Source organism: Globicephala melas, chromosome 8 (genome assembly GCF_963455315.2).
Source record: "Globicephala melas chromosome 8, mGloMel1.2, whole genome shotgun sequence".
Classification (NCBI taxonomy): domain Eukaryota; kingdom Metazoa; phylum Chordata; class Mammalia; order Artiodactyla; family Delphinidae; genus Globicephala; species Globicephala melas.
Window position 1 is genome coordinate 18905933 of NC_083321.1, and position 26067 is coordinate 18931999.

The window sequence follows — 26067 nt, forward strand, 5'->3', positions numbered from 1 at the left end:
AAAAACAACTATTTAGAGAATTTGGTGAAATATTCAAAGATAATGGAACTTTTGAGTCTTGGAAGTCTTGTCACTGGATAGTGTTGCAACTTACCCTGTAGCACTTACACAATGTTACATACCAAATTTCTTCAATAAAAAAGACATGATAATTATCCTCCTGGAATTTATAGTTTGGTAAGGGAGAAAGAAAATTAGGAAACCTGAGTCACTCTAGTGTAGGACACAGGAAGTAGAGGATGCTATTGGAGGTTCTAATCCAGATTTTGAAATCAGTGAAGATTTTAGAAGGAGGTACTGTCCAAACCAAGACCTAGGAGTTAGCCAGGGAAACTGGGAAAGAAGCTTCCCAGTGATGGGGAAAAATCTGCTTATGCCTGGGATAGTTGGTGTGGGTTTACAGCGTGCCAGGTACTCTGCTATGGCTGAGGAAATCACAAGACCATCAGGAAATCATACTTTTCCACTTGAGGTGCTTCTTCTCAACCTGTTGAGGAAGATATATCAGTATTTCCCAGGTCTCTATAAAACGCAGGAAAATTGGATATAATTCACCTGTAGATCATCTCCAACTTCAGAAATTATACGTTGGAGTGAACTTTAGGCAGTATTCTTGGGATTCTAACCATTGGTCTTAATCTTGTCCTTTCTAGACATATTTTTTGAAAGTCTAAAATGCCTTCCATGTGTTGGCATGCTGTGTATTTGAAGTGAGGAAATGCCCCTTCTGGGTGTTTTCTTATAGTCTTATAGACTTATAGACTAAACTGCTCCAATTCCTCTAGCTGCTATTCCTGTGACATGAAGGTTTGGGATGGTTCCATTTCACTTTCACTACTAGTGAAAAATTGATTGACAGAGAAAGCCATTAGCACATGATATCACCATTGTAACTTCTAACGTAATCGGTTGGTTGTTTCTGTTAATCCCCCTCCTGTCCTGGCTCTTGTTCTCTAATTACACTCTGATCTTAGTGTTTGGTTCCAATTCAGAAATCATGTTCCTTAGGATGTCCATTAGGATATTATTTCCATAAGGAAAATAGCATTTTCCACCACTATGTTAATTGGAGGGTTACCTGTAAGAGTCGATGTTCAGAAGCAGCTTTGATGTGTTCAGGGAATTGGTTAGAAATCGATATTTTACCCATCAATGAAATATTCACAGCCATTGACAACAATGATGATAATGACTTTGTTGCTGATTTGTTGAGATGACTGATTAGTGGACCCTTTTAAAAATCCCTCATATTTTTATAATGCTACTTGTGCGTTAACTTTGGTTTTAATAGTGTGGTATCTCCACTACCAAATGTAAAATGCATGGCTAGTGGGAAGCAGCCACATAGCACAGGAAGATCAGCTCAATGCTTTGTGACCACCTAGAGGGATGGGACAGGGAGGGTGGAAGGGAGGCTCAAGAGGGAGGGGATATATGTATACTTATGGTTGATTCACTGTGTTGTACAGCAGAAACTAACACAACATGTAAAGCAATTATACTCCAATAAAGATGTAAAAAAAAAAAAAGAATAATATTGGTTTCCCAACTGTTAAAAAAGAAAAATAGTGTGGTATCTAGAAACAGGTCCTCAGGTGCTTCTCATCTCCCTTCATCTGAGTCTTGACCTGTATATTTACGCTTGGTTTAACCATCTGTAGCTGGTTCTTGGCTTGACTGTGATGCTTTTCTCTCCATGGCATGTAATATATCATTATAGGAAACGAGTCAGAGGATAGTAGCAATCAGAAATAAGAAAACAGAAATAACCAAAATTCTAGTTACAAGTTTCCGTCATTAGATATAACATTGTTAGGTTTATTCACTTGATCAACATAGGTCTAGTGAACACTTATTTAAATTTTATATAAAACAACAACAATAAAGTTTTATTGAAGTCTGATTTGTACCATATCAGGCACTGGAGTACATTGGTGACCCAGGCAAGCACGGTCTCTGAACTCATGGAGTTTATATTCTAATTGGTGAAATAGATACTAAACAAATAAATATTTTTCAGTTTCTGATGTGTACTATAAATGTAATAAAAATAGCAATTCACAGATTGGCTTATATTCTTCTGAATACTTTATCATGCATGGTATTCGTTTTTTTCTCTTATTCAAAATTATACCATACTCTTCCTATTGCTAAGCCCTTTTTCTATCTCCACTAACCAAGATATAATAAATTTCTTTCTAAATAAAAAATAAGCTTCTACAACATCATTATAATCACTTCACAATCTATAATGTCATAAAACTAAAATTATTCCAAAATACCATCTTTTTGGAAACAGACTGTTTCTCTCTTTTCTATATTATAAGCATTTTTATAATCATCCTTACAATTAAAATATACATACATCTTAATTACTGCATCATTATATTTTCCAAAGGGAACATTACAGTGTCATAAGTTATCTCTTGATAAATTGCAAAATTGTCTTCTAGAAAAATTAAATCATTTTCCCACCAGAACTATGTAGAAATGCTTATTTTCCTACAGCCTTGCCCACACTAGTATTTAAATTTTAGTTTTAGTTTTAATTCTTAAAAATTCTTTCTGGCTTGTCTGACATTTCAGGCTGCTGCGCCTTTCACCATCCTAGTTACATGCTTCTCATTCTCAGCCTACTGCTTTCAGATGTCATTTGGACACTGGTCCAAGGAGACAAAATTGTGCTTCCTTCAAAATAGGTTCAGGACTTGCTTCCAGCTCCCTGTCCTGAGAAATGAAGTTTCCGTTTCTGAAACATGTCTTTTACCCACCCACTAATTCCTGATCTTCCAACTTGTCAACAGTTATCCTTGGACAAAAAAACAGACAAAGGAGATTTTAATTTTAATTTTTGTTTAATATCCACGGAGAGATGATGATGTAGGTACAGCGAGTTCTATTACTCAGAGCTGTAAATTTCATGTGTCTAAGTTCTTTAAAAGTTTTCTTTTTTTCTTGTTACAGCAGAACTCCTTCACTTTCTTCACTTTCAGTTAACTTCAAAATTGATGCCTAGGATGACTGCCAGTAATATTATATCACCCCATATGTTTTGCTTAATTACACTATTTCCTAAATTCATTTTTTGAAGTAAAAGTTTTTCTCCACCTCGTCATCAAAACATTATGAACACTCTCTGTCACACTGAGATTAGAAGATAAAAACCGCTTTTTAAATTATATCTATTTGAAACGTTTCCAGAGTTTGGGTAGGGGATGATAAATCATCCTGATCATTTAAATCCGTGTTATAAATCACAGGATATCTGAATCTTATGGTACGTGTCATTGAGTTCATCTAAATGACAAGCCCTATAAAATCCTAGTAAGTTTTAGATGTCTTTCAGATTTGAAGTATGTTTTCAATTTACAGTATGTTAAAGCTCAGGTTACTTTTCTGCCAATATATTTGTGTTGATTCTATGCGTGGTTCATGTTTCAATATAAGAAAAATCTCTGCATCTTATTAATAGTTGTGTAATACAAAACATTAAGATGCATTGTAACTCAAATAGAATACCCTCTATGGAACCTTATATTTCTTTTTTATTTTTACATCTTCAACAAATCATAAATGATATTGAGGTCACTGGAATGTGTTAAAATTATATGTCAAAAGGCAAGTGAAAGGTTTGCTCACAAAATCATGTCGCAGATTTCTTCCCTTAATTTATCTTACTTCTTTTTATCACTTAAAAGAATAGGATGCAAGAGGGAGGAGATATGGGGATATATGTATATGTATATGCATATGTATATGTATAGCGGATTCACTTTGCTATAAAGCAGAAACTAACACACCATTGTAAAGCAATTATACTCCAATAAAGATGTTAAAAAGAAAAAAGAATAGGATAAGCATCTAATACATATCACCAAGCTTTAATGTGAAAAATAGATGCCCATTTTTACTAGTGTGTTTCTCCATTAAATATTCTATACCTTCTCTAATATTTTGGCATAAATCTGTACTCTTATATTTAAAACTTCCTCTAATTCCTCTCCCACATCACCCCTTATACATCCCAATTCTTTTAGTTTAAGTAATTAAAAGAATGCCTCTGAAGGCAAAGTAAGGGTAGTTGCAGAGATGTAAACAAATCTTTATTTTATTTTTTTTATAGGTTGCATTTTCATTTGTTTAAAATTCTATTTATTTATTTATTTTTGGCTGCGTCGGGTCTTCGTTGCTGTGCGCGGGCTTTTCTCTAGTTGCGGCGAGCGGGGGCTACTCTTCATTGTGGTGCATGGTCTTCTCATTGCAATGGCTTCTCTTGTTACAGAGCATGGGCTGTAGGTGCCCGGGCTTTAGTAGTTGTGGCACTCAGGCTTAGTAGTTGTGGCTTGTGGGCTCTAGAGTGCAGGCTCAGTAGTTGTGGTGCGCAGGCTTAGTTGCTCCGCGGCATGTGGGATCTTCCTGGCCCAGGGCTTGAACCTGTGTCCTCTGCATTGGCAGGCGGATTCTTAGCCACTGTGCCACAGGGAAGCCCCAAATTTTTATTTTAAATATAAAAATAGAAGGGACATTTTGCACCAGAGGAACAGAAGTGTTACATTTCCTTAGTAGTAAGGTATATGATAAAGAGAACAGGGAAGGAAATTATAAACATGAATATGCTCAATTAAATTATTCAGAGATTTCAAAACCAAGGTCTCTGAAGTGTATAAATCAATAAGAAAAAAGATCAGAATAGAGCCAGGAACAATTTTTATGCTATAATATGAGAAACTCCTACATGGTCTTTGATGTGCTTCAAGATAACCCTGTAGATAATGTGTGAACAAAGAGCTGCTTCCAGAAAACATGAGATAGGACCCATATTTCTGGGTCCTATCAAAGATCAAGTGGACAGAATATCTGGGTTTAGGTCCCAGAAATCTATACTTTAATAAGCACATCAAAGACTTTCTAAGTAGTTGAAAACTACAAGCAAATATGTTGGAATCCGATTTTTAGAAAATGTAGAAAAGTTAAGAATATCTTCGAGGTTGTACACCTACGTGACCTATTGGAACCCCAATATAGGTCTTTGATTACCAATCCACTGCTCTTTCTACAATGCTAGACTGGATATATTTTCAGATTTTCTTGGTTTTGATATTGATCTCCAGTTCTTCTCCTTTATGCCATCTAGTTAGAAAAGGTGAGATATGAGAAAGAAAGCATCTGGTACAGGACCTTGTACCCAGAAGACATTATGAAGAAACTGAGTGCCTGATCAGTGCTTTGTAGCACAGGGCTTCACAAAGTAGGGGCCTGAGGATTACTGCCACAGCTCGCATTGGTAATTTCAAACAAGCAGTGCAAAGGTCAGTCACCAAATATCTATGCAGAAGAGGGCTGTCTTGGAGTATAAGGTATTTGAATTAAATAAAAGCATTCCTTAACTATACACATTTTAGAACATATCACAGATGAAAAGTATGAGGTTGCTTTCTTTAAAGATAATTGTGAACGTTACCTATTTTTATCATATCATTATAGACCTCCAATAAAAGGATAAGTAAAAAATAATAAAACTAAGTATCTCTAGACTGACAGTTGGATCATTGGTAAAGGCTCAGAATTACCATTGAGACCATCATGATTGATGGGCGATGCATTACAAAAAAAGAAATAGATACAGTACAAAATTACCTTTCCCCAGATCATAGTTTCATGCAATGTGCTTACTCCTCTGACTTGAGGTAATAGTGAAACCCACTGAGGGCATGAAAGACTGCCAAAGGGTAATAAACCACTGCTTCCCTCTGCCTCCCCCACTGTCCCCTCTTCTTCTCTTTCTTCTCTTTGTCTCTTCTATTCTCTACCTGCTGTGTATCACCTGGTCACATGGTCATGAGCCAGGAGTATCTTTGTGGTTGCTTGAGGTGGTACGTGAGACTAGATTCAGGATGGACAAGGGGGTCATCTTGTGAGTTGGTCCAGTTGACTTTTTTATCTGAGAGTCTCAGAGAAGGAATCAGCAGGAATCTGAGGTCAGCTATTGACAGACTATTTAGGAAAGCATCTATGATGAAGAAAAATGAACAAGTAACTCTCAGAAGGAAGATTTATCTCTTCCTTCACCAGCTCTTCCACTCCTAGCCATCTCCAGGTTACTCATTTGTCCTGCCCTTCAAGATAATTCTTAACTGAAGGTCAATGGCCTGCTCTGTTCCCTTAGGAGAAAAAGGTTATTCTGCCAGGAAGATTCATTGTCTGTAAATAAATGAGAGCTGTGTTCTTCTTCTAGCCAACTGGACACAGGGTGACTTGGTTTTCTGACATTTTTATCTTCCATGGTTGTCATGTCTTCAAAACTTCCAGAAGCCTGGAGCAATGGGGCCCTGAACCATCTTGCTGCTGTTATTCCGGTTTTTTCCAGACATATTCCCAACCCTTCCCATAAAAGATGACCAAAATTTTCTTGCTTCCATTTTTATCTCCTCTATCCTTCTAGATACCTTAACCCTACCTTAACCCCTTCCTTCTCTTCCTTGTCTTGCCGGTTTCAGAACAATTTAAAATATAAATCCATGTTAAGTCTCTGATGCAGTCTTTCCTCTTTCCCCAGAGTCATTTGTGAATCTAGATCCTGCTGTCATGTGTCTGTTACAGAAATAACATTTCATTTTAGTTTCCCTATGATTTGCCTGGAGAATCCCTAATCAAATCCCATAAAGTCCCTCATTCTGGAAGACTTGGTCTGGGGGACAGAAGGCATAGCTCTGAGCTCATGTAGTACCAATTCTTTGTGACAGGTACAGTGTAGACTTCATTAAAGGGCCATTCCATCCTGTCATATGAATCAACATTGCAATTCTTTTTTCATTTGGGTTGTAGCGTTGCTGTTTAGACCGTGTTTATTATTGCTGGAGGTTCAAAGTCAGTGTTCACCTATTTTGAAATTAAATACCCTGCTATCCTCTACCACTGTTGTTTCCTTTATCTCCAAATAATTATTGCATAGGCTTTTTTTTTCCTGGCTTGGATTCTGTCTGTTAAATTTTTCATTCAAAAAAGGACTAGAGCTGAAGGATTTGTGATGGAATCAAAGCAAAGTGCATTCTTAATCTATCAATATTCATTTCAGTTTCCCCATAAATCTTCAATGTCTCTTAAGAGCATCTATTTTTCTGACTTCTATATTTTAAAGCAAAATGTTTTTGAATTAACTACCTAAATCTAAAATGACTTGTAATGAAATTATTTAGTTCAAGACAAGCACCATACATAGGATATTATGCAGAAAGTGATAAAACATCCATATTAATTATAAAGTGTAAGTTTCCATTTATCTGTGGAATATTCCAACCCCAGTTGAATTGATTATGCAGAGCAACTATGGAAGGCTATGTAGTCTATCTCTGGATTACATCCTGTCTTTGTGTAATTTTCTTTTTCATGATTTTGTCTTATCATCCTAGTAAGGCTACATGCTCTCTGAGAGCTATGTTCTCTTCTGTTACAACCCATTATACCTGCCTTTATTTTAACCAAGTGACTAGTGGCTGTAGTAGATTAATTTATTGAGATCTCCTTTCTACTTCCATGGCTAGATTTTCCAGGACAACAGCTAGGCCTTGGTCCTCTATTCTGTCATGGGGCATGACATTTTGTGAGCACTCAGCAAATTGTTCTTGTCCTGGAATTATATTCAAGACAAATAATTATTTTTCTCTCCCGGTGGAGCATGGCACATAGTAGGTGTTCGACAATGTTTGTCATTACTTTGGTTTGCTTCTTCTGTGTATAATTTTTCAGAACAATAAATCTAGATGGTGCATTTTTTTCTTTTTACTATTTAAAGCTTAACTGTAAATGAAAAATTATAACCAAGTATTTAAGCTGAGAGCTGCTAGAAACTCTTTAACCTTATCAAGAAGAAAGGTCCATGTCTTCAAGAACACTCTAGATCACCTGAATGGTTTGTGTCTTAAATTTTTTAATTAAGTAATTCATTTATATTTTTTTAATTTTGATAGATTTTATTTTTTAGAGCAGTTTTAGGTTACGGAAAAATTATGTAGATTGTACAGAGTTCCCATATGCCCCCTTCTTTATCACATACACAAACACACACACACACACACACACACACACACACACACACACACGATTTCCCCTATTATTAATATCTTGCGTTAGCATGGTACATTTTTTATGATTGATGATAATTGGGGAACCAATATTGATACATTTTTATCAACTAAAGTTTATAGTTTATGTTGGAGTTCACTCTTTGTGTTATAAGTTCTATAGCTTTTACTAAGTGCATAATGTCATATATCCACCATCACACAGAATATTTTCACTGCCCTAAAAATCCCCTGTTCTTCTGTGCTCCAACTATTCATGCATCACCCCCTCACTTCCCTAACTCCTGGCAATCGTTGATCTTTTAACTGTCTCTATAGTTTTGTCTTTTCCAAAATGTCATATATTTGGGAATCATCAACTACATCATTTTTTCATATTATCTCTTCCACTTAGCAATATGCAGTTAATGTTCCCTCATGTCATTTTATAACTTGATACTTCCTTTCTTTTTATCAGCGAATACTATTCTATTGTATACATGTACCGTAGCTTGTTTGTCTCTTCACCTACTGAAGAGCATCTTGGTTGCTTCCAATTTTTAGCAATTGTGAATGAAGCTGCTACCTCTCTGGTCAGGTTTTTGTGTGGATGTAAATTTTCAACTCATTTGAGTAAATTTTTTTTCATTTATTTCCCATTTTATTTCTGCTCCTGCTAATATATAGTAAATGGTGATAAGTTTTGTGACTTCAGATACAACAATTTCCAACATGTGCCTAGTGAAAATAGGGGAGTTACAATACTGGGAAGTCTATAAACTGTAGTTTGGGCTCTCAGGCGAAATATCGTTCAGTAGTTGGGTCGGTAGGCTTGAAAATAAGATTGTGTTCAAAGACCGTGTTTTTAACTTCTTACTCCAAGGTCCTAGAGAAGTTGCTTAACTTTGCTTCAGTTCCCTCACCGCATCTCAGAATGGGGTGATAGTGGCATATCACACCTTTGTTTGATGCTTAGAAGAGATAATATGTGTAAGTGCTAAGAGCAGTGCCTGACAAAAGTGAGCTGTTCTAAGAGGGGTTATTATGTAGGTGTAGATCTTCTTCCATAGATCAGTTATGTGAATGGAATAAAATTTTAAAAGTATCAATCTGCTGATCTTCAGAAACAAATAGACAAAGCTTGTCATTTGTTCATGCATTCCCATCACCTATTTATTGAGTGTTACTATGAGCCAGAAATTATGCTGATATTTGAGATATTGAGAGGAAAGACAGAATCCCTGCTTTCAAGGAACAAACACCTCCAAAGAAGCAAGGAGGCCATTTCCATGTACTGTGAAGGAGATCTGGGGGTTCATAAGGAAAAGTGACATTTTCCTGACCTTTGGCACACAAAACTCCATTTTGCACAAAGACTAATTCATGGACTCCTGAGTCAGACAGAGTTGGGTCCCAGGCCGTGCTCAACCACCACCTGCCTGTGGATACTTCTGTAATTTCCTTATCATTTCCAAACGTCGATTCAATTTTTTAGCTATATATTAGACATTTAAGTTACTTCCTAAGATAGATGTGATGATTAGATGACATAATTAATACATCGCCTAACACACAATTAGTGCTTTAAAAAGATTAGCTATTGCTATTAATCTGTGGGTTTTCATCCAATAGTTTAGATAAATTTTAAGTTGTAAGAAACAACTGATTTTTCAAGTTTCCTGTTCACAGGGTCCCTAGCCTTAGAGAGATAATTCTAAGTTTAGGATATTCTGAACAACCTGTGAGCAGGGGATCAACAGATCAGAAATCTATTTTGGATTCAGTTAATTTAGGTTAACACTCAAGATTTAGCTGCATTCCTTGTTTTATTTAAAGAGACGTGCTTGATGCTTCTGTAACTGTCTTGTACAGCTAAACACTGACAGAAGTGTGATGTCTAAATCAATGCCAGCCATACTAATCAAAGGTTATTTGCTTTACTGTTTAAACAGATATTATTCATGGCATGAGCTGATGTGTTTTGATTTTTCAACATGTCAGCTCTAAGATCAGAGTGGATATTTTAGCCTTGTGATAACTCCCTATAAATAGAGGCATACATGCTTATTGATGCAGTTATAAATTGTCATTTGGGATCCTTTGACCCTGGCAAAAATATAATGACCCTGAGTTAGAACATGGCACTAGGCTTGACTTCTGTCTGTAACACTCTGTAAGCCAGCGATTCTTGGCTCAGAGATGCTATTATTTTCCTCTCATCTTATTGTAGGAAACCTTCCTCCTTATCTGCACGCTTGGATTCTTGTCCTTCTCCTAACTGTGCACGTGTTCCAGCCACCTAGAACAAGGTCCTACTGAAGCCCTAGCAGGTAGGCATTAGTAAAACACAGAACCTAGCAGTACAGTCCAGTCTGATAGGTTTTATCAGATGATCTTACCCTCTAGTCTTTAGAAGTCTATATTTAGGGTGTTAGTAAGGAAGGTATAGCATGATGATTATAACCAACTCCTTGGACCTAAGATACGATATTACTCTACCTGGATTAAAATCCCATCTCTGTTGCTTACAAGGTAAAATCTCGGACAAGTAAATTAGTTTCTTCTTATTTTAAAAGTGGGTAACAGTACTCCAGAATAATTATTTGAGGCATACATGAGATAATTTATACATATTTAGTACATGGGAAAAGAACCACATACCCTGCCCACAACCATGAGTTCTTGATGACCAACCCACCCCCAGTATTCTAAGCAGATTAGTATAATGCAGAGATGGGGTGTGGTGTGGAATTAATGATTCCCTGCTCTGTTCTCAGTGACAGTGTACTTTTCCTCTGTGCCCTTAAATGACTCCATCACTTTGCTTTCTGGTGGCCCCAGTAAGTTCTCCCATGTTTAATGTGCCTGCTAGGATCTCCGATTTAGGTCGTTTTTCAAAAATCCTCCTGCAGCTCTGAATTCTCCCCTGCATACCTTCGGTTTACTAAATAATTAATGACCCATTCTCTCTTTCTCCTTTCATTCACATCCAGTAGTTAGTACCCAAAGTACATGTCAAGGAAAAGAAAAAAACAAGCTTCAGCTCTCCTCCTCCCTCATACCCTAAGAAATTGGAGGACAGTACTAGGATGAATGTAAAGCAGGTGAACATATGAGTGAAAAATATAAAATAAACATATTGAGCATGTCTTGGTCACTCAAGAAATGGAGAAAGGCTGAAATCTGGACTGTACAATATCTTGTCCTTTGAATCTCAGGAAATACCTGAGTTGACACAAAGCCAGAAACATACAAATGAGACTTGGTGGCATAAGTAACAGTCTCAAGCTGAGTCCGTGTGCACACTAAATTTATGTGGCAATTTGCACAATTCCCCAGGATCAGTTCAGGTTGCCTCCCACCTCCCATCTGGCCCAGTTAGCAGATTGCTATTAGTATGTTAATGAAATGCAGACTGCCAGCATTGGAACTTGGTACCTGGGTGTTCACTCGTCCCTAATACACGCTGCGATGCTGTCTCACTCAACTATAAAATTGCCAGCAATGGCAGGAGGCTCCCAGTGAATTCTTTCCTCCACAAGATGTTTAGCCTCTCCTGTGACTCTGAGAGCTTGTGAGCTTGGGAAAGGGCAATCAGGAAGAGTGTCTTCAGTGTTTTCATCCTGAATGTCCAGCTTCTTAGCCCAGGTAATAGCTTTTGTAGTTGGCCACATCAGCCCATAACCCTTTCACAGTGTACTTATGGGTGCCATGAGCTCAATAAAACCAGGGCAATTGAACTTTATATAATTTCTTCTTTAAAAGAGGTATCACATTTTGAAAGGCCCCAAGGAATTTCCAATGCATCAAGAGACAGGTAGCCTGATAATACATCTTGCCTGGGCCTCCTCTTTCACCCACTTTTATACATGAGAATGCGTCTAATTGGGGAAAAATCTGTCTTTTCAAATGAAGGTTAAATAAGTCAGCAACTCTCAGGGAGAAGCAGACCATTTGTAGGCTACTTTTTTCCATGCATGTTTTACTATATGTATAAAATAAGATCAAGGGTTAAGGAGGTCTATTAGGGGATAAAAAATACTTTTATGAGCGGCCATATTTCATCCTTGAGTCAATCATGCTGTAATGAGCACCAAGTGCAGGAGGTAAAATGAGATGGAATGTTTGAGGCAAAAGGAAATCTTGGTGGAAATTAACTTGGCCTCAAAAGAGCCTTTGAAAAACAAAATGCCAAAAGCAAGCCAGTCCAATTGCAGATTTGAAGGACAGCATTCAAAAAGGAAAATAAATGCAAATATTATACCAATCATTTACAAAGTTACTTTGGCCAAAAAATAGAATGAATTCATTTAACTTGACCTACTACCATTGCTGCCAGTAAAATCATGGTTAATTTGCTCCCCCATACCTTTTTCTGGCACATGCACTATCCCTTTTGATCCAAATATGATCACAGCCTTGGGGAAGCTGTCACCTTCATGGAAATAAAGGATCTTAGGTTTGCTCTTATATCTACAGCAATCGCTATGAGAGGGCCCCCAATTAAAGGAGTAAATAAGAAGTTAGAAATTAAAACCACATAAGGGGAAAATTAATGAACACTTTACCAAAAAAATACAAAACGAAAGGAACACATGACTGCATCTATCCTTAGGTCACTATCTTGTAATTCCTGCCAAGGAAGTGTCAGAAGAAAGTGACAAATGTCCCAGGAAATCTGTGGGCATCTGAATCAAATTTTTGACCTCTTTTAATGAGTATCTCTATCAGGAAATGGGGAGATTTTATTAGGAGAGGTGACTCATTCAAACTCAGATCAGAAATCTCTGTCTTTTTAGTATTATTAAATGGTTTTATTGTATATGCATTGTACATCAGTATATATAAACTGATATAAAAATAAAAGTGAGGAAAACTGGGAGAGAGAATAAGAATAAAAGAAAGGTCAATTTTATGTGCTTCTGTTTCTCCAACTCTCCCTTTTGTCTTTTGGAGAAATGCAGAATTTTATCTTGAAACAAAAATATGCAAATAATGATATCCAAGATACCTCAGATATTGCTGGGTAATAAAGTGCATCGTTCACTAACTGCACATTGAAACAAATCAGTGAATCAACAGACACAGATATATATGAGATCATAATATGGAAGAGTTTAATTAACTCCAGTGGAACTTGAGACCTTTCTAGAATGATTAACCCAAGGAAGCAACCCACTTTAGAATTATGTATGTGGGCTTTCCAATTTAGGAGTAGCTGATAAGCCCCATCTGGTAAGAGACATTTTGCTATTATTACCACATATTTGTTTATTACATTTGTATAATATTTTTACTTCAAAGAGCTTAAAGTGTTATACTGAGACTTTGGCACTTCTGATATCATAAAAATAAAAGGGAGGAAAACTAGACGAGAGAATAAGAATGAAAGAAAAAGGAATAAATGATGGAAGGGATAATAGTTGCGAATAATTGCTAATTTGAATTTCCTTTGGAGTGCCTATAGTACCTTGCAGCCTACCAGAAATACTAGTGGGAATAGAGGATGACCCAACGTAATTGAACAAACTCACTAAGTTATTTTATAGCTATATCATTTAATCTTCACAACACTCTGATAAGGTAGGAATTATTGCCTCCACCTTACAGCTAAAGAGCCATCTCTGGGAGGATTGATGAAATCAGCCAGAGTCCAGTGACTGCTCAGTGGAAGCATCGGAATTTGACCCAGGTCAGTCTGATTCTCAAGCTCAAGAAGTTTCTATTACCTTCTCCTTGTTCCCAACACAGCTGGATTTTTCAAGATATTGTCAACTGCTAGATTGAAATGCTGAGAACATCTTAGGGACCATTTGGATATCCCTATTTACTGCCTTATGACATAACTCGCTCCGGTAGTTTTTCAATTTTCTAAATGTCCCTGAATCTTAATCCCTCTGATGTATGTTCAGAATAACTTGAGTTAGATAGATAGGGCTTGACAACTCCAATGGGAACTCCCTAAACAGAGGAAAAACTTTTCTCTGTTTTAATCAGTGTTTGGTTACTGATACAGCTTTCCTTGAGATGACAATGTTTTTTTCCCCCAGCAAAAAAATGAATCATCGTTCTCTTAGATTGCCTTCTCAGAGTCAGAAGGAAGACTTTTCAGGCGTCACCACTAAATGGCAGGAACACACGTCTGTTGCCCACGTGAGCATATATTAGAAACTCACGTCTGTGGAAACCCACCCGTGCCTCTGAGAATAACTTTGAGTGCAGTGCTGTAAGCGTTTATACTGAAGTATTGTTGGACAGATGATATAATTAAATATGTCTATTTATATTATGCTGCCAATTTTTGGAAATACACCTAATTAATACATAAAGTAATACACAAATACACAAAAAAATGTGGTAATAAATAATTGGGGTTTTTTAAGATTCTGTTAATTTTGAGGGATGTGTCACTAGTGGTTTACTTTTGCTTGGGAATTTCCAGAATTTATTAAAAGGTACCCAGTGGAAATCTAGTAGATAATGAATTGTTTGTAGAAAAATATAATAAACCTGTCAGGAATGGGTTTCTAATTTGATTAAAACAATTCCTTGTGACCAAAAAAGAAAAAAGAGAGAGAGAAAAGAAAAGAAATGTTGAGAATATATCAACTGAGATGGTCTGACTCTAGAGAGATCAAAATGTAGGAGCTGAAAGAAAAGATCAAGCATAGGAAGTCTATTTTTTCATCACGTCTGAAGTATCTATTTTAGGAGTCTTAGTATTCTTGCCAGATGGTTTCCCAACAGAATAGTATAGTGAGAACAATTTGAGTGTTGGACCCACCAGCCACGAGGTTGAATCCTGGTCCTGCTATACATTTGGTGCATAACCTTGCAAAAATTACTTAATTTGTCTAAATTCATTTTTTAATCTATATAGAAGGGATAATAATAGTACCTACCTCATAAGACTAGATCAAATAAGATCAGATAGCAATAGGTATAATTGCTAGTGTTTAACAGTAAGTTTTAGCTATAGTAATATACAATATTTTTATAAACAAGATTTTGTACAGTTTTGTTTCCCACTCCTTCCCTTCCCCTAATTTTGATTCTAAGAATTCCTATTTCCACAGCCATGCACTCTACATCCCCATAACACTATAAAGCAAAGATTTTCCTAGGGGATTCCTGTCATATAACGTAACTTAATTCTAAGAACACACAATAGCTGAGAACCATTTTGTCCAAATGTTATGGTAGTTTATTTGGGGGCTTCAGTAATTTGTTCTCTCAAGTTGTAGCATAAGAATCAGGAGCTGATCATCGACACAATGAATAATTTCTAATCATATATTATTGAAGACTGCAGGACCTTAATCCAGTATCTCAATGCCCAAAGGGTGAATTTCTGCAGAACAACTAGATTCAGTATGATGCCTGGCCAGTGGTATAATAGTAGTAGCATCACTGAGAGAGAACCATTGATGGCATAGACATGGCTTAGTCATCAGCAAATGAGGACAGACTCAAGTTTCCAAGCTCAGACACAGCAGCCTACTCCCTACACTGCATATTTCTGTGTGCTCCAGCTGAGATTTACTTATCTTCTTTATCTGCTCTCATGAAATACTTGTTATGACATGAAATTATCCAGCCAATTTTTAAGCCTAGAGACAATATTTATTTGACAGGGATAAGAAATGCTGAAAGTTAATAGCAGATTTCAACACACTAAAATCTCCTACCTTTACGTTAAATATACTGTTGTATTAAATTTCTCCTAGATGACAGTTATTCTACAGCAAGATTATGGAATAAAACTTAAAGGCAGACCCAACTGGTTTGTGACAAATTTATGTCATAAATTTGTATTGCCCAAATCAATTGTGTCCCTCAGATTGGACACATCTTTTTCTACTTCCTTATCACCAAGATGTTTTATTTTTTCATTTTAAAATCAGCTTTAACTATCCTAGCACATTACTAAGTGGTTAATGCTTTCCTCAGCAAAGACTAATTCTTCTCTCAAATCAAATTAATCCATTGGTTCAGGCTTGTGGATGTTCACTCTTTTAACCATGGGATTAAATGTGTATTGTACAATCATTCATAGCCATGGGATACTGAGACAATGATTGAGCAGTTGTCAGGGAAACAATGTGAATATCCAATCTATTGCAATATTTAGCTAAGTGCACACACACACACACACACACACTTGCAATAGCTGTCAATAAGTTTGTAAAATGTGTGCTAGGTAGAGAGAAGATCTTTTTTCTCTTCAAGGGCATTACTAATTATGTGTGTGTGGGTGTGAGTGTACGCATGTGTATGTGTATGTGAACACAGATTTCATTTGCATTAAATTCTCATCATGCTTTCTGTTCATAGTGATAATATTTTATGTTTTAATGGTATTTTTCACGATAGAGCCCATGGAGTTAGATAAGTTTTCCATGAAGTGTGTAGCAGATACTATTATTGAAGATATTTATTCTGATGCAAAACCAGCAGGGAAATTTATAGATTAAAAGACAGATACTTTACATGTATTTAATCAATTAATCATCCCTACAAGCTATAGCCTTATAATGGAGGTATTATTATCTCCACGTACGTGTAAGAAAACTAAACCACAGAAATGAAGCAACTTGTCTATGGACACACAAGTATTAATTATGCCCAAGTATTAAGAACCAAGTACACAAAAATTAATATTTGTGCTCCGTTATTTCTGTGAATCAAACTTTAAACCACTGTATTATACTGCTCTCCTACAGCGTCTGGCTTCCCTGCCTTGTTTTCTAGATATTCCTAGTACATACTTCAAACAGATAAGAATTTAACCATGAAGTTCTGAAAACCAGATCAAGAGCAAAGGATTCTATAGAAGATTCTATAGAACCTCAACCACCACAAAATCCTTGCCTAATTGCTGTATATTTTAATCTTCTGATTTGAGTTACCTCTATCTGGAATGCCTGTTCTACTTATTCTGAAAAACTCCTACTCTCTCAAGTTTTAATTGAAGTGTAGCCTCCTCTGTGAAACCTTTCCTGATCTGAGAAGAATGTGTTCTTTTCCCCTTGTATCTTGCACATAGCTTCACTGAAGTATAAATGCATTGACAATTAGTTTCCTTAGAGTCTGTAAATTCTGTGGGGTGTGAGAGGCCATTTTTTAATTGGCACAGCACAGTGGTTCTCGAACCTCAGAACATACCAGAAGCTTCCAGTACTCTTTAAAACACAGATTGCTGAGCCCTGCCACCCAGAGATTCTAATCCAGTAGGTCGGAGGTGGAGCCCACAAATTTGCATTTCTAACAAGCTCACAGTTGATATTGATACTGCTGGTGTGGACCACAATATGAGAACCACTTATGCATCAGCTGACACACTAAAACATTTTAAAGGAGCCTCTTACTCTATGGCTTTCATTCCTCAGAACAAGTTGCTGCTAAGTTTTTATTATGAAGAGTGATGAACTTGTAATCATCAGGTATGAAACTGATTCCCACAGAGAGAGAATGGAGCATCAGAAGAGATTACAGAAATATACTCCAGGGTTTGTCTTTCTCTCCAATCTTCCTAACCAGTTATTTCAAACTGAGAGTAGGAAGTAGAAAGGCAGACTTTTAGCTTTGAATGAAAAAAAGGAACTTCAGATTTCTGTGCCTTCTGCTTTGAGCCTTTAGGTACTTTGATGCATTTATCCAAAATACAAAAACTCATTTGTTTGCCTTATTTTGGTGGGGTAAATATCACACAATAGGAATTAGACTTGGATTTTAAGCATTTTATGGAAACTGTTAGATATAAAATAGTTGTGTGGGCCTACATGAAATCAAATTAATTAATCAGTGTTCTTCAATAAAATAGTTCCACATTTTGTGTTAAAATTGGATTGATATGTTTTATTTCAATGACCAAAATGACTGGTGGCATACCTATTATTTAGACCCAGTAGGATGTGCCCCTCCTCAGACTTTGTGTTAGGATCGCCTATAACTTTCATACCCATATCTAAGTATCTTTGAGCTACCAAAGTTCTTCATATTTTTTTTATCTCCTCTCCTGTTCAAATTGCTTTTTATAGGGAAGCTTCTAATGTTAGTCATTTTCACTTTACTATGACTTTAAGTCCTACTGTCTCCCTTGGTATTTGTTTGAAGTTTAATTCCTCATTTATAACAGTTAAATAAATGAAGGCTTTTGTACCTGTCAAATACCTGTCAGTAAAGAAATGGGAAACACACAAATGCACCTACACACAAACATATTTTATTTCTAACTCCGTATATTTATGAATCCCAATTCCATATCAGACCTTCCTTGAATTCTGCAAAAGCAGTTGTGACAGGGAATTTATAATCAGTTATTATAGCACAAACATGGCTTGTATGTTTGATATTTACTTCTGTGTCCTTTCACAACTAAGAGATATAATCAGAATTATTAACTCCAAATTGGAAGGGACCTTTTTGGCTGCCTAAGCCAGATCTACTACCTAGGAGGATGGATGAGAATGCAGTCACTGAATCGTGCATAAGATGAGGCACTCACTCCTCTGCAAGGCTATCCAACCTATGGTCAATAATTAATTCTAGAAATATATTTCTTTTAATATTATAAAGTTTGCTCCCTCATTTAATTCTAGTTCTACCTCATGGAAATACATTTAACATCTACACCCCAAAGACTATCTTTTAAAGGATGAGTTAATATTAAATAAATCACCTTTGAAATGACCTCATATGGCCTTATTATGCCTACAAGAGAAAAAGTCCTAATTTAATTATTCATGGAAATGAGAATTTTTGATCAGGTACTTAAATTGTATTTGTAATAATTTTCTGTGATGTCCCCTAAAGTTAATTAAGAGAAATAAGTCATTCATGAAACACTTTCAAAAGGAGATCCAAAGATCAATGTTTCTAGTTGTCTTGCATCAACCCATTTCTTGGAATATGATGTGAATTGATACACTTTGTAATGGAATGTCTAGATTTAAAGCTTGGTGCCTTACCAAGTGAATCCAGAATATAATGCTCAAAAACCTAACAGTCATTAGCAAAAACATCGTTTATTGCTGTGTACTGAGTTTCTTATATGTCACGGCAACTCTGAACTACTTCATCAGGTTTTCGTAACTTTAAATGGCCGCAAAGTTTCTCAGCCACAGTAGGACTGACTTTTTATAGTGGATAATTCTGTTTTGAGATCTGTTCTGTGCATTGTAGGGTGTTTGGTAACATCCCTGGCCTCTACCAACTAGATGCCAACAGCACTTTCCCAATTCCAATAACTGAAAATGTTTCCAAACATTGATAATTTTGCCCTTAGTGGGAAAATTATTAAAGAATGGTGTGTCCTCTTGCTCTCTTTCCTCTCAAAAAGCCTCCATATACATTTTGTAATATATTCATTTTTCTCTGGAAATCTTTAGGATGTGTAATGTCAAAATTTCTCCCAGAAGAAAAAAATAATAATTATATTCTAGTCTGTAGACTATTCCAATACAGAAAATGCCAAAAAGTTAGATTCAAATCACTGAAATAAGAACTATAAATTTGAAAATAATCAAATTTAGTGAACCTCCTTATTCCCCACCCTCCCCCAAATATAACAAAATTAAATCATATAATACAGTTAAAGAAAAATGTTACATATATGGCCCACAGAGAAATGTACGCCAACATTAAGAAATAAGAAAGTAACCCAGACGTGGGTGGGAGAAATATTGTGATGGCATAAATTACCCACAGCTGAGAAGGTGCCAATAATAGGTCTTTTCGTAGTGATATACGTTATATAACACATACTACTGTCATCATCATTATTAAATAATGAGCTGTATCTTTTTCCTACTGTGTAGTTGTGGACATGGAGAGACCCAGGCAAGGGTAAGGTAGCAAGCATTGATGGCAAGCGTTGTTTGTCATTAGATTCTGCCAAGAATTTTCAAATCAAGGCTGTATTACTGGCCTCAGAGGCCATCAACTGTAGCTCAAAGCCATGATTTGAATAACCTCTTCTATTTTTTGTTCTTGAGTCTTCTCATTGGCTTACATTCTTATTGGCTTCTCACGTGCTATGCTATTTATGAAACATTAGACGCATGTTGAGGGTTTGTAAATGTGATTTTGGAAAAGAAGATCTGCTAATGAATATATAATATAAAGCCTGCCCAGTGGTTATGGGCACTTGTATTTCAGAGGAAAAAAAATCATGAGCAAACCAACATGATATATGAGTTGAGAACCATGACCTTTCTAGTATTTATTTGTCCTGTCCTTCAAGGAATCTCCTAATTTTCTCTAGTGGCTCTCTTATTTGCTACACATTTTTATTGCCAACTAGCCTAAAGATGCAGACCACTGTGTGGCTAAAAGATATTTCACTCTCTCTCCCCAGATACACACACAGGCACACCAAGACACACGGACACACACACACAGAGGCATTGAAGTGCTCACACTGTCCCTGTTTTTGTCTCTGGGTGCTAAGGAACACTAGCAAATTCCCCTGCTCACTTGCAAGTCGGTAACTTCATCAAGTCGTTACATGCCAGGCACTAAGCTGCAGCATCTGGCTGCAAAGCTGTTTAATTTCTCTGGGAGTTTATTGGTTTAAATCCATGACTAACAATCATATAAAAAATATGGCAAAACCAGATGTCCTTAAACTCCTATAGTTTTTTTGAATCTGGAGTACATTCCTCTGCAGTTTCTCAAAATTTCTCACACTCCAGAGAAAGTCGAACAGATTTCTTCTCTGCTCTGCTCTGTTCCTTTCTGTGTTTCCATATAGATGCACCAGGGAATTGGATCTATAAGATCTTGACCTGGAATATTTCTAAGAAGTTACTATGCTTGAGGCTGTTGACTACAGTTCCATTTCAGCCTTGGAAAGACTGACAAATGGGGTTATCATGAGTGGATATTGTATTATTTTAATCTTGACTTTTTGAATCATTTTTTAAGCCATGACTCTGCAGATGAGGTATATTTGTGAAAATAGATACGAGAAGTAAAATGACAAAACATACCCTTAATTATCCTTATCATATCACTAATAATTACTTGATTCATATCTCTCTTTCTTACATAAGAGCATTAGTTGATAATAGTAACAGTGATACTCAACAACCTTCCAGGACTGTCCTAAAAACTTTAAATAAATGTAATCATTCAAGATTAAACAGCACTCAGATAATTACTTTTATTGTCCTCATTTTAAAGGTAACTGAGGCACCTAGAGATTAAGTGATTTGACTAATGTTCATAGCTGAGAAATAAAGACTGAGATTTGGAGCCAGGCTTCCTGGTTGTAGAGATTATGCACTTAACTCCCATGCTTTTCTCCCTCTGTACTCCCAAATGTTGGGAGTTTGGTGAGGACAGGAACTCTCTTTCTGTCTGTATGCATACATGTGGGTCTGTTTCTGTGTGTGGTTATTCATGATCAAATAAATGAGAGATCAAAATTATTCCAGAAAATTTACATAATTATGGTGTGGTCACAATACATTTTGTCTGAAAGTATTTAAACTTCATTAGAACCTGCTGCATATTTGAAGGCTTGACTTTTTATATCTACCCATCTCTAGCCTAGTTGTATGCCACAGAATGTCATACCTTGGCCAAAACTATTGCATTTTACTAAGGTAGATCTTGTGCTTCTTATAAGGAAAAAGGCTAAGTAGGGTCCTAAGGTAACTTTGTGAGCTACACTTATTTCATCCAAATACTGTGCAGTATCAGGGAGGGTTTGTTGATTTGTACTTTGTCATTATTCCTTTAGAAGTTTCACTATTCTCCTTGGTTATATTCCCCAAATACCCAACACCTTATCTATTTGGATGGAGTATGCTACCTCTATCTCATTTACAGACAGTACTTCAGTGTAATCATTGCTGTTGAGGAATGAGTATTGGAATCTGTTTTCCTGTGTTATTTTTCCACTTCTAAGATGATATATTGCTAATAAAATGGAAAGTGTGTTACCATGTATGGCTACAGAGCCTTAAAGTTAATATTTAATAACTCAGTCAGCTATATGGCTTAGAAACCAATCTGTCACCTGATTCTATTACCAGAAATTTCTGCTCAACCAGAAAATATCTTAGCAATTTCAGGGTATCCATAGGGATACTTCTTACAATTTTTTTCAAAAATTAACATAGGAGTTTAGAGTGTAAACGTAGTTGCTTGTCAGCTTTGTGACTTTAGACCTTCCACTAAGCCTCCGTGTGCTTCAGGTTTTTTCATTTGTAAGATGAAATTGAAGAAGCCATCTCAAAGTATTTGGGGTTTTATTTTCTTCCCATCATTAAAATTCAAAGGATGCTGAAATTCACTGCCTGATGATAAATGGGGGCACTTAAAGAGGTAAATATAGTACCTTGATTAATAACATAGTAGCATTTTGTACAGGATGGAGAGGAATCTTGGAGAGATTTAGTAAATTTCCTCCTTTCTGATTGTCCTTCTTTCTGCTATGCTTGCTGGGTATGAAATGAACTGTTCCTAAAAAAGAATGTCTGAAATTTCAGAGTAAAATATGATAGGAATATAGAAGAACTTGATAATAATCCTTAAACCTTTATGCTTCCCCAGGATCTTTGTTTTTGTTTTGTTTTTGCTGACATCCTCTCTGTTTTCCTGGCACATATTAAGTATTCAAAAAATTATAGGTATTAACAATTTTATGATATGAATCTGTATGGAGAAAGTTGTAGTCAGAAATATAAAAATCAACAAAACTGATTAACTCCATTAAACAATATGCACTTTGAACTCGGGAACTGTAACTATCTTTCATCCATCTCTGTATTTTTAGAATCTAACACAGTATGTGGCACAAAATAGGAAATAATAACTGGATATTGAGTGAAAGAATAAGATAAATGCTATCCATGAGAGTCAGGAAAAGCCTAAGAATAACAAACACAATCATCAGAACCACAACCACAAAAAACAAACATTTATTTAGTAACTTTCCTGAATGTTTAGCACCTTCCATTCATCATCACAAAATGGTTGTATGATTCTCATCCCCACGACCAATGAATGAGAATTACTATTGGTTCAGCTTGTCAATGCTTGTGGTTAATTTTTTTTTTAATTTTAGGCAACCTTGTGAAGAGATAATGACATATCCTTCTGGTCTAATTTGTATTATGCTGAATGCTAATTATTAGTGTGTCATTCATAAGTTCACTAGTTCTTTGGATATTTCTTCTTTGGAAAGTGCTTATTAATTCACTGCCTATATCCTATTCCTTTTCATCTATTTTTTATTGAAATATAGTTGACTTTCAATATTATAGTAGTTTCAGGTGTACAACAAGGTGATTCAAAAATTTTACAGATTATACTTCATATAAAGTTATTATAAAATATTGGCTATATTCCCTGTGCTGTACATTAAGTACTACTGTCTTATTTATTTTTTTACCTAGTTGTTTGTATCTCTTAATCCCTTTACCAATCTTGGGGTAGGCCTCACTCCCACCAGTAATCACTGGTTTGTTCTCTGTATCTATGAGTCTGTTTCTATTTTGTTAAATTCATTCAATTGTTTTATTTTTTAGATTCTACATATAAGTGAAAACATACACTATTTAGCTTTCTCTGTCTGACATTTGGCTAAACATAATACCCTCCAGGTCCATCCATGTTGTTGCATATGGCAAATGACATTCTTTTCTATATATATATATATATATATATATATATATATATATATGCCACATCTTCTTTATCCATTCTTCTGTTGATGAACACTAATGTAGCTTCAGTATCTTGGCTATTGTAAATAATTCCACTATGAACAATGAGGTGCATATATATTTTCAAATTAATGTTTTCATTTTCTTTGGATGTATTCCCGGGAGTGGAATTTCTGGATCATTTGGTAGCTTTATTTTTAATTTTTTGTGGAAACTCTGTGTATAATGGCTATACCAGTTTACATTTCCACCAGTATTATACTAGGGTTCCCTTTTCTCCACATCCTCACTGACACTTGTTATTTCTTGTATTTTGGACAATAGCTATTCTGACAGGTGTGAAGTGTTATCTCATCGTGGGTTTTCTTTGCATTTCTCTGATGAGTAGTGATGTTGAACATCTTTTCATGTGCTTGCTGGCCATCAATATGTCTTCTTGGGAAAATGCCTATTCAGGTCCTCTGCCCATGTTTTAATCAGGTCGTTTATTTGTTTGTTTGTTTTTTGATATTGAGCATTATGAGTTCTTTATATATTGGGTTAGCCAAAAAGTTCGTTTGGGTTTTTCTGTAACATCTTCTGCAAAAACCTGAATGAACTTTTTGCCCAAGCCAATATTTTGAATATTAACCTCTCATCAGACCTATCATTTACAAATATCTTCCCCCATTCAGTAAGTTACCTTTTGTTGTTTCCTCCACTGTACAAAAGGTTTTAAGTTTAAGTCCTGTTTGTTTATTTTTGCTCTTATTTCCCTTGCCTGAGGAGACAGATCCAAAAAATATTGCTAAGACCTATGTCAAAGAGTGTATTGCCTAAGTTTTCTTCTAGGAATTTTATGGTTTTAGGTTTTACATTTAGGTCTTTAAAATCCATTTTGAGTTTATTTTTGTATATGGTGTGAGAAAATGTTCTACTTTCATTCTTTTACATGTAGCTGTCCAGTTTTTCCAAAACCACTTATTGAAGACACTGTCTTTTCCCCATTGTATAGTCTTCCCTCCTTTGTCATAGGTTAATTGACCATATATGCACAGGTTTATATCTGGGTTCTGTTTCATTAATCTATTCGTTTGTTTTTGTGCCGGTACCATACTATTTTAATTACTGTAGTTTTGTAGTATAGTGTGATGTCAGGGAGCATGATACCTCAGCTTTGTTCTTTTTTCTCAAGATTGTGTTTGCTATTTGGGATGTTTTGTGGTTCCATATAAATTCTAGGATTATTTGTTCTACTGGTTTCTATGAAAAATATCATGTGTATTTTGATAGGAATTGCATTAAATCTGTAGATTACTTTGGGTAGTATGGACGTTTTAAAAATATTAATTTTTCTGATCCATAAACATGGGATATATTTCCATTTACTTGTATCATCTTCAGTTTTCTTCATTAGTGCCTTACATTAAGTATAGGTTTTCGACCCCTTGGTTAAATTTATTTCTAGGTACTTTATTCTTTTTGATGCAATTTTCTTGGTTTCTTTTTCTGATAGTTCATTATGAATGTATAGAAATGCACAGATTTCCATATATTAATCTTCTATTCTGCAACTTTACTGAATTCATTTATTAGTTCTAAAGTTTTGTAGTGGACTCTTTAGGGTTTTCTATATATAGTATCATTTCATCTGCAAATAGTGATAGTTTTACTTCTTCCTTTCCAATTTGTATGCTTTTTATTTCTTTCTCTTGTCTAATTGCTGTGGCTAGGAATTCCAATATTATGTTAAATAGAAATGGTGAGAGTGGGCACTCTTGTCTTGTTCCTGATTTTAGAGGAATAGCTTTTAGCTTTCCCTGTTGAGTATGATGTTAGCTGTGTGTTTATCATAAATTTCCTTTGTTATGTTAATACCAACTTTGTTGAGAATTTTTATCATGAATGAAGGTTGAATTTTGTCAAATACTTTCTCTGCATATGTGGTGTATCACGTTGGTTCATTTGCGAACATTGAACTATCTTTGCTTCCCTGGAATAAATCCCACTTGATCATGATGTATGATCATTTTATGTATTGTTGAATTTGATTTGATAACATTTTGTTGAAGATTTTTGCATCTATGTTTATCAGGGATATTTTCCTGCATTTTCTTTATTGTTTTGGTCTGGTTTTGGTATTAGGGTAATCTGGCCTCATAGAATGAATTTGGGAGGGTTCCTTTCTCTTCAGTTTGTTGGAATAGTTTGAGAAGAATAGAAATTAAATCTTCTTTAAATATTGGTAAAATTCTCCTGTGAAGCCATCCAGTCCAAGACTTTTGTTTGTTGAAAGATTTTTGATTACTGATTCAATTCAATACAAATAATTGGTCTGTTCAGATTATCTA

The 26067-nt window shown here is 35.6% G+C and overlaps 1 protein-coding gene across 16 annotated transcripts in view; it reads left to right on the plus strand.

Annotated features, from left to right (window-relative positions):
- LRRC4C (leucine rich repeat containing 4C) overlaps positions 1-26067 on the plus strand; it is a 1216832-nt gene that overhangs the window by 961489 nt on the left and 229276 nt on the right. For 2 of the 16 annotated variants that reach the window (XM_060303330.1, XM_060303331.1), the window contains exons 6-7: positions 10291-10390; positions 13671-13752. The exons of 13 other annotated variants lie outside the window; for them this stretch is intronic. The gene's annotated coding sequence lies outside the window, so the exon portion shown is untranslated. The remainder of the gene's footprint in view (positions 1-10290; positions 10391-13670; positions 13753-26067) is intronic. One more of the 16 variants, XM_060303333.1, reaches the window with a different exon arrangement.